Genomic DNA, 13960 nt, shown 5'->3' with positions numbered 1-13960 from the left:
CTATAGGCTAAGATTTGTGGGAGCTCTATTTATAGTTGCCCCAAGCTGGAAACAACCTGGACATGCTTCAGTGGGCATGTGCATAAGCAGACCGTGGCACCTCCGTACAATGGAATACTACTCAGCAAGAATAAGGGATGGACTCTTAATAGACCCACAGCTTAGAATGGTCTCGGAGGTATTAAGTCAAAAAAGCCAATCTCCCAAGTTTACATACTGTATGATTCCATTTACATGACATTTCTGAAAAGACAAAACTGTGGTAGCGACTCCATCAGTGGTTGCCCAGGGCCAGGGCTGGTGAGGAGGGTGTGACTACGACAGGTTGGCACAACGGAGTTTGGGGGTGGTGGAGGCCTTCTGTATCTTGACTGTGCTGGTGATTATACCAATCCATGCATGTGCTGAGATTCATACTCTGTACCCCCCTGCCAAAAACCAACGTGTCAGTCCACGTGCTCTACACAGCCCAGCCCGTCTCTTGTGATTCATCCAATTCCTTCTCAGCCTCCTAGCCCTTTCTGTCAGGTCCCAAACACTTGTGGTCACTTTTATTTTCTAGCAGGGCACACTCACGCTCAGCCCTTTGCCCAGGAACCTCTCCTGCCCACTTTTCTGTCAACCCATCTTACCTGCCAAATGAGATGCTTTCTTTGCAACTCAGGTGTGGAGACTCTAGCACTCGCACTGGTGATCTCTGAACAATACCCAGCCCTGGAAATTTCATGCTCCTGTCAGGAGCAAATAAGCAGGTGCCATGTTCCCAGGGCACCTGCTTATTCGGCTGCCTTGCATGCTGGGTTGTAAGTCTGGGGAGAGCTGATTCCACTGCTCATTCTTCAGCCCTGAGAAAGAGGCCGCAGAGAGTTCAGTACATACGCTAGTGAGGATGAGAAGTCTGCTCCGGAGGTGGACTCAGCCTTTGTCTGGTTTTACTTTTGCCTCCTTTTTCTGAGTGGTTTTATCTCTGACCCCCTTGCTGAAATTTCTTACCTTTCATGGCTCTTTTAGCAGAGGAATCCTCTTTGCTGGTTTTGCCCAAACTACTTGTTAAAAAGCAGTAAGCCAAGGTTTTAAGACTTGTATACTTTTTTTTTTCCTATTCATGTAAAAGTAAAATTAGTGGCAAAAATCATGAGTATAGAAGGGTTTTCTTTTTCATCAGAGGTTAGATGGGTTTTATAGTGCACCGTGAAAAGTTATTAGTAAAAGCCATATTATAAACATAATTTTACATATTTACTTAGCCCCATCTTCCAAATTCCCTTGGAGGGACAACAGATTTTCTGGAAAATAAAAATCAGCTCCTATTCATAGCAGTAGTAAAAGTAATCGCCACTTTGAAGGCCGAGGCAGGCGGATCACAAGGTCAGGAGATCGAGACCACGGTGAAACCCCGTCTCTACTAAAAAAAAAAAAAAAAATAGAAAAAATTAGCCGGGCGCGGTTGTGGGCGCCTGTAGTCCCAGCTACTCAGGAGGCTGAGGCAGGAGAATGGCGTGAACCCGGGGGGGCGGAGCTTGCAGTGAGCCGAGATCGCGCCACTGCACTCCAGCCTGGGCGACAGAGCGAGACTCCGTCTCAAAAAAAAAAAAAAAAAAAAGTAATCATCGTAACACTTATATGGTGCTTATAAAGTGCTGGACACTGTGTTAACATGTACTTTATGCATTTTATTTTATTTTTTGTAGAGATGGGGTCTTGCAGTGTCACCCGGTGTGGTCTCTAACTCCTGGGCTTAAGCGATCCTCTTGTCTCAGCCTCCCAAAGCACTGGAATTACTTATGTGAGCCAGTGTGCCCAGCCTAATTTATTTATTTTAAATGACTTACTCCTCACAACAGCCTTAGGAGGTGGTGTCATTATTATTTCCATTTTACATGTGAGGAAACTGTGGCACAGTGTGGTTTGATTACTTGCCTAAGGTCAGGAGTGAAGCTAGAATTCGATGCAGGCCTCTGACTTCACCTTCCAGAAGACTGTGCCACAAAGAGGGAAAGGAAGATGAGAGACAGGGTCTTCACCGGGGACCTCATGCCGACGTCCTTTCACTTTTTCCCAGGAAGGTATCCCCACATCCTTTGCACGGGCTGCCAAGAAGATCCACAATAGCTTAAAATGCTTCTTCTCTTTTCTAGCCAAGGACAATTCCGTATTTGTGTCCTGATCATTAGTAGAATAAGTAATAGAAATAATTAGAAAAGGAAGCTAAACATGAAAATGGTCCAGGAAAGAATATAAAATAACTTGGATGGCGCTTTACAAGTTTCAAACTGTTTTCACTTAGTGTTTTCCCAAGACGTCGCTCACCACCACCCATTATTATTGCCAACTTTTTGCAGATGAGGAAAGTGAGGCCCAGAGAGAAGTGATTGCTCCCCTGGGTCACCATGTCGTTCCCTGTGGGACCAGAATGCAAGCCCTGCCCTGTCCTGCCCTGCCCTGCCCTTTCTTTCCTGCCCCCTTATCTCTCTTCCCGCCTCCCTCCCATCTGGGTTCTTACTCATTGAGTAAGAGAAACTCCTTTATAAACTTTAGACGCAGGCAGTGTGATTTCATCTCTTTTTCTGCGTGTGTTAGTTTTTGTTGTTGCATAACAAATTGCCACAGATTTAGCAGTTTAAACACCTCCTGATTAGCTCATAGTTCTGTAGGTCAGAAGCCCAGGTGCACTGTTAATGGAGTCCCTGCTCAGAGAATAGGGAGGCTGCAATGCAGGTGGTAGCTGCACTGATTCCTCGTTGAGAGGCTCGAGGAAAGAATCTGCTCCTAAGCTTATCCAGGTTGTTGGTAGAATCCGTTTCCTTTTGGCTGTAGGACTGAGGTCCCTGCTTCCTTGCTGGCTGTCAGCCTGCAGCTGCTCTCAGCATCTAGAGTCTACCCACATTTCTTGCCACATGGTCTCTTCCATCGTGAAGCCAGTAGGGGCACATCAGTCTTTCTTGTGCTTCAGAATATCTGACTTCCTCTATCTCTGGGCTCTAAACTTCAATTGAAAGGGCTCATGTGATTCCATCAGGCCCACTCAGATAATATCCATTTCTTCAGGTCAGCTGATTTGGAACCTTAATACATCCACAAAACCCCTTCACATAGCACCTGGATTAGTGCATGATTGACTCTGGGAAGGGGTGTGTTACACCAGGCATAGGAATGTAAGGGTCACCTGAGAATTCTGCCTACCACGTGACATTACAGCCTTAAAAATGGCACACATTGACAGGAACAAGGGCCACCTCCAAGGTATTTGTTTTCAGTGGTAATTACATCAATTCCTTAATGTTTTTACAGGGTTTTTTTTCTTTTTTTTTTTTTTTGTCAACATGACGCATTTTGTACTTATTAAGTCATTTGATTGAAAGCATATTTGTAATCTGTATACTTCTGTTTACCTTCAAAGGGTTGAAGAAGAATGAAGTAGATATAGGATTAGTTGAGCAACACAATTCTATTTCACTAACAATTCAGTAAGTTCATTTCTTAAGCACTGTTTCATGCTTTCTTTTCAGCCTCTGTGCTCCATCTTCTTGAACCTTCTTTCTGCTCCTTGGCTATTTGATTCTTCTTTACTTGTGGGTTTCATATTAAATATCACCTCTTCATGAATGAATTCCTTGATGGACTTATCTAGAGTAGGTTAAAAATGAGAAATTTTTTTTTTTTTTTTTTTTTTTTAATGAAGGCTCTCTGAGGCTTCCTTCATAGTGTCTCTCTAATTATTCTGGATGTGTTGATTGCTGGTGTCTTACTCTATCTCCCGCTAGACTGTAGTATCAGAAAGGGAAGGGCCAGGTCTGTCTTGTTCTCCCTCCTAGGCCCAGTGCCTAAACTGTGCTTAGTACAAAGTAGGCACCAAAAATTATGTGTTTAATTGATGTGTAAATAGAAGCTAATGTTCTGGTGCCTGTAGAATGGTTAACTTTAACATTTGTTTTGAAAGGTTGCCTGAGTAGTGAAACCAAGTTAACCATGAGGTCACTGCTAAAGCATTTATTGTTTGAAAAGTACCTGATAGACAGTCACAAAGCTCTTAAAAGTGGGGGAGGGGACTCTACAAATGGTAGAACCAAAGAAGAATTTTTGTATCATCCTTCAAAACATGCAGTGTTACTGGAAAGGAGGTGTGTGATGAGTCTTCCAAGTCATGGACAGTCTGATGTTTGGATCACAGTTTTGGTTTTTTTTGTTTTGTTTTGTTTTTTTTGAGACAGAGTCTTGCTCTGTCACCAGGCTGGAGTGCAGTTGTGTGATCTTGGCTCACTGCCTCCTCCATCTTCTGGGTTCAACTGATTCTCCTGCCTCAGCCTCCCTAGTAACTGGAATTTCAGGCGCCCGCCACCACACCTGGCTAATTTTTTGGATTTTTAGTAGAGGTGGGGTTTCATTGAGTTAGCCAGGATGGTCTCTATCTCTTGACCTCGTGATCCACCCGCCTTGGCCTCCCAAAGTGCTGGGATTACAGGCATGAGCCATCATGCCCAGCCTGGATCGCAGTTTCTTGGCAATTTTTTTTTTTTCTTGGAGACCAAGTCTTACTATGTTGCCTACACTGGCCTCAAACTTCTGAGCTTAAGAGATCCTCCCACGTTGGCCTCCCGAATAGCTAGGACTACAGTTGCCCCGTGCCTGACTTCTTCACAGATTTTTTTAATGTCCCAAGACAGATGCCTCTCCTTTCTCACAGTCCTCTTTTGAAAAGTTCTTCTCTCTGATTTTCCCCCAAGCTTCACCTTCACCTCCAGACAGTCACAGTATTTAAATACCTACTTAGAAGCCTTGTGACATTGGGCAAGATAGTCAACCGCCTTGTTTTCCTTCCCTGTGAAATAGGCATGATAATTCCCACCTTCATTGAAAGGATAGCGAATACAAATGCCTGACACAAAGTGAGACTGATAAATGCTATTTTCACAATTATTAGACTATATTATTTTAACTATGACTGCAAATCTGGTGTAGAATTGAAATGCTTATCTTAACAACAGCGCTTTTGGAAGTTGCAGGTTGAAATCCCTAACAGGAAAATCCAAAACCAGAAGTACTTCAAAATCAGACTTTTTGAGTGCCAACATGATACCACATCTGACCTCATGTGATGGGTCTCAGTCAAAATGCAGTCAAATCTTTGTTTCATGCCCCAAATTATCAAAAGTCTTGTATCAGATTGTCTTCAGGCTGTGTGTATAAGGTGTGTATGAAACATAAATGGATGTCATGGTGAGACTTGGGTCCCTTCTCTAAGATGTCTTACCATGTGTATGCAGATATTCCAACATCCTAAAAGCTCTGAAATCCTAAACACTTGATCCCAATAATTTTGGATAAGGGGTACTCAACCTTAAAAAAAAAAGTTACAGTAGATTTTAGGATCAGTGGAGATGATATTCTATGTAATTGATTTTTATTATCATATATTAAGTGAGGACTACTTCGTTTAAAATCTTAGGCTGAAATAAACACATTCTGCATATAACCACCGTGAGCACAATTTATCTTGTTTTAAATTCAGAGGCACTTAGGAACCTTGTAGTCCCTGGGTTTTATTATGAACTCCAGTTAGCATTTTATTGTGGCTCCTTGGAAGTATTGATTCATATCAACTACCTGTTCACCTTTTCCCATTCCTTAACACATAATATCAAAAGAGTCTGTTTCTGTAAGTGCAGACTGGCTTGCCTGTGCCCAACCCTGTCTCCACTTGGTTGGCTTACCTGGGATGTGGATTCTCCTGCCCTGGCTTGTGCTGGGAAGTAATAGAACCAAAGCAGTAATATCCGTAGAGCTGAGGAACAGAAAGAAGTCAGTGGGACTTCAAAGAGTTCATTTCCCATAAAGTATCCAAAGTGGTTCAAAGTCGGTCAAGCTGTCACCACATTTCAGGTGAGACCATTTTAGGGAGTAACAAGGGCAGAGTGGATCAATTAACATTTCTTTTTTTTTTTTAATCACTCTAAATTCAATGGATGTTCAAGGCAGGTTAAACAGTAATAGCAAATGTAGTGATGGAAGAATTGAGGCAGCTTCTGTTGTAGTATTTACTGTGGTTATCATTTCTACACTTAAAGCTGCATTCCTATCTTCTCATTTATTTTGCCTCCCTTTTAACGCACTGAGTTTGATTTAGAGAAGTCAGTGCATTGTATTACAGTGCCATTATGAGTCTGAATTTCTGGTTTAATTCCGACAGTGTGAGCCCAGAACAGGAGACCAGGAGACTCTGTGTTACCCCAATTAGCCCGGGAAAGCTTAGACAACTGTCCCTGTATCTCTATATATGCCCCAATTTCCCCTCCTGTAAAATGGAGCTATTTACTTCTTATCTGAGGATTGTAATCATAAAATAAAATTTCCTGTAGATGTGAAAATAATTTTAAATAGCATGCAAATACTTGCATTTGTATTTTTAATTTTAATCCAAATTAATATGTGAAACCAGGATGCCATTTTCAGAGTTGTTGGCATCAGTTCATCATATTTCTAGGTGAAGTATGTGAAAGTGATTATAGGTAATAAATATCTTTTTCTTTAACTTATTGCAGAGGCAGTTTTTCCACTGTTAATGAGGGTAATTTGACTTGGTTGAAGGATTGCAGTTCTTAAGAATTAATGCAGTAATCCAATTCAAAGATTTAAAGAGATCTAAGATTTTTCACAGGTCGCGTGCCAGTGAATGTGCTCCTATCACATAGCAGCTAATGGACTTGAACGCCAGTCTGTCATTTACTGGTCCCTCACTGCATAGCAGCTTTGCCCTTGGTAGTGAGTATACTTTCCAAGCATTGCAGGTTATTTAGAAGTGTGGTATATTTGTAACACTTTTGAGAGATAGTATCCTATTTCCCACAGCCCCTAATTACTATAAAAACTGGGGTTATCTTTCTTAATTACATGTTTGAATCCTAATCTGCTAAGGTCTGAGGAATATCAGGCTCAGAGGAGCTGCCTTCTCGCCTTTCTTTTTCAAAGGAGGGCTTTTATTTTTTTTAATGTATTTTTAAAAACTAATTCATGTATCATTGTATTCGTACATATAGGTTAATTCACGTGAATACAAAGGTTACATGCACTGTATTCATGACTTTCCATTTTTGATAATGATGTGTTATTAACAGCTAACAATATTTTGTAAAGGCTTATTTGTAAAGGATGTTGGAAATGTTCTTATTTCCCGATCCCATTATGTTCCTAAATATTAAAAATCCCATTTTGAGGCAATTAGAAGCATTCGCTTCTTCCTCCACGTGTGTTCTCCAGACAGCGTCACCATTCTGCGCACACAGGAACCTTTGTTCCTTAATTAGAAAAAGGACTAGAGCTCATTAGTTGTGGTTCCGTGTGGTGTCTGCTCGAACATTGAGGCAATAATACATTACAAGAAGAGATCCAGCCTAAATCTGAGACGCTCTCCACAGTTCCAAGAACTGTGAAAAGATAAATAAATCTCGGAGGGTCCTTGTAGGGCTATCCTCACATCCTGCACTGTCCTTGAGGGCCTGGCTGGTGGGTGCTCATCAGTTTTAAAGCCAAAGAGATTTGTATATTCATAGGAGGAGGGAAGGGGAGAAGGCACAACTTGTAGAGAAATCTAGAACTTTACCTTTATTGAAAGCCCATGGTCTTGCACCCCCCCAAAAAAAAAACCCCAATTATCTTTTGGATTTTTTGATAGGTTAGTGGGCACCATCCAGATGCATTCGGATGTTATTGAAGGTGGGTGAATTGTTGACAAACGTGATAGAAGTTGAGATATCCTAGGCTGATTTTCACTGCTGACATTGGAGGAGCTGCATGAGTTTTGAAAGCTAAAACTCCCAAACTGAATCCGCAAAAGCTTTAGGCTGCATCAGTTATCAACAAAGAGCCCTGATTTCCACAATCAGAACAGGCATTTCTTCAGCCTCCAGGAAACCTCATGCATCTAGTGTTCCCCAAAATATTAATAGTACAAATGGTGGATCCATCTCACTGGTTAAGATCAAGGTTCCCGCAGCAGAGAAGTGAGCACGTGAAGTGAAAAAATCTCAGACTGTGTGGAGGATGTTTTGCTGTGGCTTGGCTGGGCTGGCAAGGATGTGCTGAAATATAAAGGGATATGGAGAAGAGAGCAAAATGTCAGTTGGAAAGCCAGAGATTGGAAAATAGAGCAGTTATTTTGAGGGTCAATTCGCTTCTCTTTGAGAAGGGTTTATCCAGTCAGGTAGCTAACAGCCTGGAAGGAAAAGGACTCAGAGGCCACTAGGCATGTCTGAGAGACTCTCCCACCACCCCCCACACTAACCCCCTCCTCATATCTTGCCTTCTCTTTCCATCCCTGCCAAAGGATAAATTGCCCTCATCCTGCTAATGCTAATGGAAGACATTATTAACAAAAGGGAGTGCTTCATAAAGGAAGCTGAGATCTGGCAAGTGGAGGCATGACACCCTTATGCTGATAGTGGTACAGGTCAGAAATAGTGAATATGGAAACAAATATTTTGCTGCAATGTTCTGCCATTTGAAGGGCCACGTCTAGCTAGCAATATACATATATATTTTTTTCCACCAGTAATCTTTTTTTTATGTTGTATTTCTCAGAGAAAGAAAAATAGATTTTAAAATGTAAAAACCTGTTCTTCAATTGAGTATGCAAAAATCTCATTGCAGTATTTATTCTAAACCTGCTCTCATAATGTTCAGTCAAGGAGAAAACAGCAAAAAACAGTTGTTGATGGACTTAGCACAGAACTGGATTAAATAAGCATTAGTCTACTGAAGCTGATTACAGGAATATGAAAATGCAGTATCTTAATGGTACATATTTTTATGTGGCAGCTCAGTTGCCTTTCATTTTGCAGCTAATATGTCTATTCTTATGAGTCATTTACTTCTTTAATTACCTTTTGCAGGCAAGGCACCATGGTATATTAATGTGAATGATTTTTACTGCCAGTTTATCATACAATGCCCCAGAAGTTGAAAGGCGTAATTGACTTGGAAGAACAGCTCATGAAGGAAACAATATTTAGTTGACAGTTTTCCTTGTACTCTCTGTTGACGTTTATGAGTTTACACTATGCTAAAGGAGTAATAAACACAATTTTCTTTCAATAACAGGAAAGGGTAGCTTCTAAAATACATTTGTGGAAAACACATTTATGAAAATAACACATTTCCAGTGATAAGACTTCTCAGATTGCCAATTGAATTAAACCTTCAAAGGTGCATTTATAACCTGTCTCAGAGCATTAGGAGATATTAGGGTTCATGTGATTGAATCTACTTAATGAATATTTAAATTATAAACAGATTTAGATAAATCATATTTAACTCTGGGTGTTAGGGTAAGACAATTTGGTCCTGTGCTCCCAACTTCCAGGAGACGGGAAGGCAGAACGGGAGCTTGGGGATTGGGAATTGTCTGGAGTAAGATTTTCTTTCTCCAAAGGGAGGGAAAGTCTGCCAGTACATTTTGGAAAAGTAAAGAAGGCATGGTCAATGCCACTCCTTATATGGCCTGGCGCTTGAAGAGTTAAATAAAGATTTGGGTGGGTCTCTGCCGTTTTGGAGCCTGGAAAGGTGCTTTGACTTGACGTGGGCAGTGTTATTTTAACCATCACTTCCACGGTCCCCTTGTCCCTAAGCTGGTTCACTGGCTCTGGGCAGGCCCTGGTTTGGCACATTGGTTCAGAGGGAGTTAAACTTTTCACAGTTTTCTGGGTTGTTTGCAGTTCAGTCCTGTGCAACATAATGAAAGTTTTCTAGCCATCTGTTGTTAAGCTGGCGGTGAACAAGGCCAGTATATCCAAACAAAGTTCTGGCCTGCTGTAAACTGAACCTGTCAGTTTAGCATAGCTTTGCTGACCCCTCCAAGGAACAGGGCAGCCTTCGGTACCAGGCACTCACCACTTAGAACTTTCAAAGGGGAACTATTTTGGGGGTAGGGGGTAGGGGCCTGTTTACTTTTTTCCTCTGTGTTCCTCTCACTGGCTTGGACTGGTTTATACTTAATCTGTACATGTACAAATGGTTACTGGTTCCCCCTCCTTTTTCAGAGGGAAGGGCATTTCTTCTTAATAGGAGATTATAATTTTTTTTTTTTTTTTTTTTTTTTTTTTTTGAGACGGACTCTCACTCTGTCGCCAGGCTGGAGTGCAGTGGTGCGATCTCGGCTCACTGCAAGCTCCACCTCCCGGGTTCAAGTGATTCTCCTGCCTTTGCCTCCTGAGCAGCTAGGACTACAGGCACACATCACCACACCCAGCTAATTTTTGTGTTTTTAGTAGAGATGGGGTTTCGCCATGTTGACCAGGATGGTCTCGATCTCTTACGACCTCGTGATCCGCCTACCTCGGCCTCCCAAAGTGCTGGGATTACAGGCGTGAGCCACTGTGCCTGGCCGGGGATTATAACTTTTAGAAGAAAGTAGGATTGTCTGGAAATGTATGTGAGGTGGCTGTGATTCAAAGGGAGGTTCTACGCAGTTATTTTTGTTTCATTATTTTGTCTTTCAGTGTCCGGGGAGACAAATAGTCCAGGAAAAGAAGGGCCTATATTTATTACTTAGCTTATATAGTTAAAGTTTTTGTAGCTTTAAGAGAACTTTTCCCCCCTTTCTGCTGCATTTTGTATTTCATCATCAGAAGTTAATATACAGCATAACTTGGCAGAGCAGCAGTTAGACAATACTCCCTGCTGTATGGGGTATTTCGTGCTTCTCTGTTCTCATTTACAAGGTGTATCATTGGCTCTAATTGCCCAGCTTAACCTTAAAATAATTCCATTGTTTTGCCGCATTTTTCCTACTGTAGTGTATGTTTCATTCTCATTTTCTGTTTGGCAGTATTTCCTTGGCTATATATGAAATGCTCCTATACATTTGGATCCTTGAGCTATCTATCTACCTGCCTACCTACCTACCTATCTCAATACCTAACACTTCCCCTAACCTTTGTGGGTTTCCTTTTGTTAATGATACCTTGGAGGTGCTGCTGTATTTTTCTCTTGACCTTGCTATCATGTATTTCTTGTCTAGCGTGGTTACCTTTGTGCCCTGTTAAGAGAGGGCCCTGGGGAGCCATCGTTAAACCTTGGTGTCCATTCCAGATTGTCAAAACATCAAGGAGAATAGCCACTGTTTTTGAATAACTATTTTGGCCACTCTTATGGCCACCTTAGTCTGTCTAGGTGGAAGGAGACCACAGTCCCACACAGCAACAAAGAAACAAGATCCTGAAAGCCTTTAGACAAATGTCTGAAGCACCAGTGTGAGAGGGTTTGGGCTCAACTTCAACTGCAATCAAGAAATGGACAAGGGTCAAGAATTCCATAAATGGGGGTGGGGACAGAAGAGGCAAAGGAATAAACAAGGAGACACCCAAGCCTTCCGTTTAAGGGACAAGGAGTTTTACAGCTGTGAAAAATATTCAATTTAAAATTTAAATGAATGCACTTAATAGGAAATACCGTGGAGTCATAATCTGTTTGTAAGTTGACTGACATATAAAGTGCTTTTTTGTTTTAAAGTAAAAAAAAAAATCACACGCACACATACTCGGGGTAGACTTTCGGGTATAAAATGTCAGGTGCAATGTAACATGTACTCAACTCCAAGAGTCAAGCAAATAACCTTGGTATTTAGGACGTTGCCTTTTAGAACATGAAATTGTATTTTGTTGTGTGTCCTTTTTTTTTTATTTAGAGGAGGACTACATTAAGAGGTCACCTATTAGCTGTGTTTTTGCTGTCTTAAACTCAGCCCTTCTGTCTATTAAAATCAAACCACTGTGTAAACATTCCCGTGTTGTTCTTGGTCTACAATGGCCACAGGGATCAGGTTTCACCTGCCTGCACATCTTCAAGCAATTAGAGCAATTAGCGTGAAGCCATTTCACATTCAAGGATTCAAGGTCTATGGTGACATTCAAGTCCAGCAGAAGTCTGAAAGGGAGAGGAGGAAGAGGCCCAGAGCGAGACGACTGTTCCATGGCCCTGAGCAGACAATTTCTCTATTAAAAATGGTGGCTCTTTAATGATGTTATTATGAGGTTTTTAAATGACATATCAAAAGTTGTTTATATCACAAAAACCCAACAGTCATTTAATTATACTAATGAAGGTCTTTATACGTGGCAGATTTTTAAAAAAAGATTTCTAATGGCCATGAGAAGTGGAGTGTTGCTGCTCCTTGCATCACAGCGGTGGTGGCGGCATTCTTTGTAGAGGAAGAACCTATTTTATAATATATAAGGGAATTTGCATTTCGTTTTCACGACAAACCTTTCTGTTTTTTGTAAATCGAACAATTGCAACAACACGGAATATTTAGTTGGGGGAAGTTTGGAAATAAGTGTTGAGAGCAACTATGTTTGTTTGCTTTTTTTTTTTTATGGTTAGAGAACAACCAGGGTGACTTTCACAGATTGAACTAGTACAGTTCAAAGGGAAATCATCGACTTCAGCACATCTGATAGCTGTATAGGCATGGCAGAGGTGTCTTGAAAAAACACTCGTAGGATCCAGTAGGGCTTTGGCTTTGTTTGTTTGTGTTGTTTGTTTTTTGCCTTTGTAACTTAGTTACCCGGGACTCGTTTGCACAAGGCAAATACTAAACTGATTACAGCTTTTAAAAATTGGCTTGTACATTTTTTAATCCATATTTTAATGTTGGTTTATTATGCAAAAAAGGAGGGGCACTAATTTTAAAAATCCAAGCGTGCTGCAAAAGAAGATCTTGCTTTGCAGTCCCAGAGGGTGCTTGCAATCAGGAATAACCGCGGGCTAAATTATAATGTGGAATTCTGTTGCCCTTTAACCTGATGCTGCCTGTTCACATTCAGTGTTTGTTAACAAACAGCTTTAAGAACAAAATTGTTGGGATAATTAGTATTTCATTGTATGCACTGACTTTAATGAAAATAAGAGGCTTTTTTTTTTTTTTAATTGCATGTCTCTAAGAAAGTTGTGATAATTCCTTTACAGAACTGCCCTAGTTGGCTTAAAAGCTACTAGGTGTTGAGCTGTTACATATCTGTAGGACAGAACACATCTATTTGTGTGACTGAGGCTGGAACATTTGTGTTCATTCCATAACTAGCCATTTTAGGGAACTGGACTGCTTAGAGCTCTCTAGCCCCATCTCGAACTACTTATAGCTCTTCTGTTGAGAGATGGTTTTCCTGACCGCCCACTTTCATGGCGCCCAGGCTGTGTGCCTTTTGATACTGCAACGCAGAGCAGCTGCAGGGGATGCTAATAAAATGCAGCATGTTGGACACTGAGCAAGGTAAGAGTCTGCCTTTTTCTCCTGCCCCTTGAAAATGGATTGCTAGGAAATCATTTCCTGGTCTCTAACTGGACCAGCTGAGTTAGAGAGGAACATTTGCATTGGATACTCCACCCCTTCCCAAAGTGGAGAAGGCAGGCGTGGAAGCACTGTGAGGCTCAGAAGGGAGATGAGGCAGTAAACCAGATCTTTCCCATTTTTTCCCCCTAGCCTAGTCCTCTGTTTCTATGATCTGCCTTTTGAACTGTTTTTGTGGCTGATCAGTTCCACCTAATATGTCTCTTGATTTCTGCTATTGTAATACTCAGGCGACATGCTGTTCTCTTCATTTTTATAAGCTTTAGATGCTTCTGCCTGTCATTTTCTGGCGGTTTATCTTCAGCGTCTGGATTTGCTTTCAGACTTGAATGTCTATCAAGCTGCCGTTGCTTTGAATGTGAGATCAAAAGAAGATGAATTCCAGTAAAAAATTTCCTTCTATGAAGAAAAGATTGGGGCCTATGTAAACATCCCACTGACAGCTCCCAATGAGTTATTTTAGCCGAGTATTAGCACCTGGATGACAGACAGTCCAGCATTCCACTCTAAATAACAAATCAGTAGCTTCCGTGGCAGAAGAACATTGCCACAAGAGCAATACATTTTCAGAAGGAATCCTTTTCTTCCTTTTTTTTTTTTTTTTTTTTGTTATTGAATATG

General features: G+C 41.2%; 1 protein-coding gene across 30 annotated transcripts in view; it reads left to right on the top strand.

The window, feature by feature from the left end:
• FOXP1 (forkhead box P1) overlaps positions 1-13960 on the top strand; it is a 632383-nt gene that overhangs the window by 441155 nt on the left and 177268 nt on the right. The window contains exon 1 of one of the 30 annotated variants that reach the window (XM_065539496.1): positions 13056-13261. The exons of the other annotated variants lie outside the window; for them this stretch is intronic. The gene's annotated coding sequence lies outside the window, so the exon portion shown is untranslated. Of the gene's footprint in view, positions 1-13055; positions 13262-13960 lie in introns of those variants that run through there. 30 annotated transcript variants of the gene reach the window in all.

This window comes from Macaca fascicularis, chromosome 2, assembly GCF_037993035.2.
Source record: "Macaca fascicularis isolate 582-1 chromosome 2, T2T-MFA8v1.1".
In the NCBI taxonomy this organism is placed as follows: domain Eukaryota; kingdom Metazoa; phylum Chordata; class Mammalia; order Primates; family Cercopithecidae; genus Macaca; species Macaca fascicularis.
This window is presented reverse-complemented; position numbering and strand designations above follow the sequence as displayed.